General features: G+C 42.4%; 1 long non-coding RNA gene across 1 annotated transcript; it reads left to right on the forward strand.

Annotated features, from left to right (window-relative positions):
- Nucleotides 1–3,123: 3,123 nt before the first annotated feature.
- On the forward strand, nucleotides 3,124–4,626 carry LOC113464435 (uncharacterized). The gene is made up of 2 exons (XR_003389290.1): nucleotides 3,124–4,206; nucleotides 4,337–4,626. It is a non-coding gene; the product is annotated as an uncharacterized LOC113464435 (long non-coding RNA).
- Nucleotides 4,627–5,056: the final 430 nt, after the last annotated feature.

Here is a 5,056-nt window from a genome sequence, read left to right on the forward strand (position 1 = left end):
TATCGATTCTTTCGCTCATTCATTCGACATCATGATATCATTTATGCGCATGGATTTAACGACATAGGCGTCGTTTGCTCCGCGCTTATGTTTACACGTTCCAATGACCGACAACACATTTATATTAATGTATTTAAATCGGGCGAGGCTTCGTAGTATAACACTTTTTATGCAGTTTAAACTGAACTAGCCGGGTTCAGTTCCACAGCGAGGGATTAACGCAATTATGTAGAGGGGGTAAAGATTAAACGGACTCGGAATTGCTCTGTCATAATTTAAAACGGCATCCGAAACTTTGCGGCGTCCGTGAATTTGAATGCTATCCAGAGTCCTTTTTCATTCGCTTCCACGGATGGGATCATGAATTTTTTCGCGACGAATCGTAAACAAGAACCGAACCAGTTCGTCCTCTTGAGGACGGCAAGGACTGTTTCGTCCGGGGAGACTCGGGACACTTCGCGGTAATGCAATTTACCAAAAGAATTCTAACCGAGTTACAGATAAGAATTCCGGTTTAACTAATATCGTCCCGGATCCCGGCGGTGTCCCGCGGCTTCGAAAACTTTTCCACAAATATTACGCGATCCGCGCCTCGAGATGGCAGCCACCGTCTTCGTTAGGCTATTAGAAAGTTTTCGTGGCTATCGTCGCCGATTCTGCTTATCATTCTCGGATATTAAAATCTCTCCCCGAATTTTTCGCGGCTTAAACCCCAGCTCGACTCGCGAGACGTTCTAAAACTTGAATCACTAATTTCATTCCAACTTTATACCGTCTCTTAGCAAAGAGGTCGTTAACATTTCACGTCACAAATTGCGTTATGATTACGTCTGCGAATCCGCGATCGATGACGCATTATTTTTAGAAGTCATTTTTATTCTCAACCGGAGGAAAAACGAATATGCAGGTGTTCCGGGTATCGCATAAATTGATCACGCTGGCTTACGTGCTAATAAACGTTAAAAAATAGAGGACACAAGACTTGACGTCACTTATTAACATATTTATGCTCGATCTTGGGATCGACTGTTTACGACGAGCAAACGCGATGCAGATTTATGCAACGACCGGGTGTAGAATAATCATTATCCGCGGTCCAGATTGAAATACAATGACATTCGTATGTCGCCAACGCTGGACAGGTTGTTTATAATAAATTAATGCCGTGTTTGACTGATCCTCCTAATCGCGCTACTGCGATTATTGGCTCAACGTGTCCGGTCGAAGTTTTATTCTACAGCGCAAGCTCTAAATTTAGCTCTAGCTTAAAAAAGTGTCGAGCAAAATACTTGTTTGTGTCGTCAGAGTTTCGCAAACGATTTTATGGGAATCCCCACGGAGGATTCTGGATGGACGTTTCTTCTGAAGATCGCGTATCGAATACAACACATATAATTGTCCGACTCAATCATCAGTAAATATTAGCACACATCGAGTAGAAGGGAGATGTGTACCCACACGGGGCGTTCGGTATCGCCGAATAGAAATCCGTGAGAATATTGATTGAGATTGATAAAATATTGACGGTGCATTAGGGAGCTCGCACAACCGAGAAAAAGCCGCCATTACGAAGCTACCCTGTAATAACACAATACCCTGTGACGTTGCCATTCCATGTTCTTCACAAAAAAGATAACTAAAACCGATGAGTCATCTCGGACACGTTGCACGAAACTTTGCACGCATATTATGTATTTTTACCACTTCTTTACTCTCGTCCAAAGTCAATTCTTTAGGCGACGTCTGACATGGCCCGAAATAAGTACTCCTGTTGTTCAGCCAGGCCGATTGATCTGCAAATTTCGCGCATTAATCACGGTTAGAGGTGGGCTAAGCTTTCTGGTGTGTCATTTATTTGCTGAAAAGCCACGCACACACCCGACACGGGCTGCGTGTATTTTCATGGTTGGAATCGCTGTGTTCCACTCTATGACCCTTGGCCGGGTACCTCAATAGTGTTGATTGCTTATCTGAATATGCATAATCGCGGCGATAATGACAGCGCTTGGCCAAACTTCGGATGCGCCGCGCATATGTAACTAGAGAGCAATTCCCTTATGCGGTGTACCGGGGCCACACACGTCTACGTATATTCTGACGGTGAACAATGAAACCATATACCGGTTCTCGTGTCGGTTTAATCGTTTCGCATAACTTCGGCCTCGTCCTGATTCTTGCCGCGAGCAAGCTCGTCGATTCACTGCCACATGGCAAAATTTGATAGTCACTGTTTTTCAATTTTTTTCTGTTTCAATTTACGTGATCATGTTGATACGTAACTGCAAATTAGTATTCTTGAGTACAAAAAGCAAGAAACCAGGTGATACTTCATCATAAATATGAAATAGTATGTTCAAGTATAAAAAACAGGAAATAAGGCAGTAGTTCATCGCGAATCTTTGCATTCCACGTGCTTCAGCGAATTAAGCTCATCAAAGCTGTACGAGGGCATCCATAAAAAAAGAGGCAGAACTGGCCCACTTCGAAATTTCAATCATAAATTACATCTCGCAGAGATATTCCAAGTTTCAAGACTCTTTACTTCACTCTGAATTAGGGGGTCTACAATGCTAAGATCCCTCCGGGCCGCAGGATCTTGAGCACCAATTTTATTCGCGATTTCACGGCGAACGAATCTATAAGATCCCTCGTCCGGCCAGCTGAATTCTTCTACACACAGCATCCACCGACCGATGAGATATACGTCAGGACGATTGAAAGAATGTTGCCTCGTCGTTACAAGTTAGCAAATCAGTTTCTAGATTTTAAGCACAATCTTTATTTATAAGCCGCCCACGTCTGAAACTAAGCTTTGCTGCGCTCATACTAATTACAATAAAATTTTGGAGAATGCTGAAGTGAACGATAGCTACAAGAATCTCAAAAGAATTCAAATTTCTACGTTATATTCGTTGTCTTATGGTCACGTTTTCCAATTTTTATGAAAATCTCGCGATACCTACACCACGTCGTAATGGCAGGAGCCTCGCGTGTGGAATAGCTGTTACGGCGTTAATTTAAATTCTTTTATCCTCGCGCCACTTTGACGCGATATGTTTTGCCGACGCGAAGGAATTAAAAGTTTGCAGGAGCAATTTCGAGACTGAAAATCTCACGGGGACGCGGCGGCGGCGCACGCTACAGGACGTCGAATGTCTCGAGTGCTTTGCCCCAGCGAGCAAACACTAGTTTCCGGTACCATAAATTCCGGAAAATAGTTCGCGTACCATCATCATGTAAACAGCGACGTTAGAGCCGGAGGAGCAAAGAACAAGCGTTATTTAAATACTCAAATTATTCCAAGCGTTTCTCGGTACAAGATTTATTTCCCTCGTTCCGAGAAAAGAAACGCGGCTGTAAAATTCGCGGTAAATTTTTCAAGCAATTCCGCTTAAGAACAAATTAAAGCGTGGTTCAAGCATTCGTTGCTAAGAATACGATTCGGATCGGAACCAAACGAATCCGTTATGCGCAAAGAATACTCTTTATTCGAATTTGTATGTTTCAAACATACAAACAGGTACTCGAAACAGGACGTACCGGTTAAATAGGTAATTGGATTTGCGAAATCTTTGAATGCGATTCATGCGGAAACATTCGCGGTAACGATTAATAATGATTAGCATAGATTAGCGGAGGACAATTGGCAACGTCAATTACCCGATTTCGCGTACGTTGATAACATCCATTATCCGTTAAATTATTTGGCCGCGGTTCACGTAATTAAAGGGCGAATCGCATTATCGTAACGATTCCAGGGGGAAGACAATGGAGACCGATGGCCGGTCGATAAAAATCAGATCGCGCGAGACGATGTCCCACTTACGTTAGGCTTCCTTGTTCGAACAAGCCTCGGCCCGTCCTCGCGTCATTCGGAACGGGCATCCTTGCTCGAGCAGAAGTTATAATAAATTCAAAGCGAACGAGGACACGACGCGACGCGAAGTCGAGTGCCGTCGCGATTTTGCATGGAATATTCCACGTACAAATTCAAAGCTGCGCCTTCAATCGGCTTTAATAACGCGGACCTGCGTGTGTACAGAACGAAACGCGAGAACAACATCGCGGACCAAACGGATGGTAAAAAGAAGATTTACATCTCTCTATTGACAAATCCTTCGGCTTTCAACTGTGAACGAAATATAGAAACATTAGTAACAGTGCTTTTCACAAGTTGTATGAATAGACTGGCATACGTGAAAACTGGTAAATACCTCGGATATTATTTGAAAATACTTTTAAAAGTTATTTCTACTTCGAAATTTCAATTTGTGATGTCATAATCCGGATTTAATAAATAAAATATTTTCCATCCTCGAATAATAAATATTTATAGAATATCGTGCAACTCTGATGGACGACGGGCTGCAGTCGAACGTATGATTAATAACCCACAGAAATAATTAGGATGATTTTCGAGAAGCATCATCTGGAAAAACGAAGAGGAGCACCGCCACTCGCGTTGGAGAGAAGATAATGAATTACCTACCCCCTCGGGTGTTATTAAGATGAACGCCGAGAGTTCTCAAGGGCAGGAAAGAAACGGTGGTTCTTTAATCACATTAAGTAAAACGTCTTTGTAGTCTTCTACCGAGCTCGGAATAAACAGCGTACCAATTTTGATTAGATCGAGCTCTACGGCAAATATTATCTCATTATTCGTATACGCAACTCGACGCGTATCGATCCTACCCTCGTGCCGGTGCTTACAGGCTCGAATGGATTTGCAACAACTAATTAATTTAATTAGGCCAGTGGAATGTAAGAAAAGCTAACGGGCTCCCACTCGAGGCCCTTTGTAGTTATAGCGAGCATTGCAACGATCTTCTCAAATTAATTGCTTTGAGATCAAACATTATCATTAAAGTGATAAAGTAAGCAAATCATTCTAGTTCTCCGAAAGTCGTATACTATACGCATTCTGAATTGAATTACTTCAACTCTGCTTCAAATCCACGTTATGCTCGAGAAAAGCAGAAAGGACGAGTAAACACGTTTGATCAACTATTATCAAAGTTACCATTATTACTATGTATTGCATAGAAAGATATTTAAC

This window comes from Ceratina calcarata, unplaced genomic scaffold (assembly GCF_001652005.2).
Source record: "Ceratina calcarata isolate Rehan_Ccalc_2016 unplaced genomic scaffold, ASM165200v1 scaffold369.2, whole genome shotgun sequence".
NCBI lineage: Eukaryota > Metazoa > Arthropoda > Insecta > Hymenoptera > Apidae > Ceratina > Ceratina calcarata.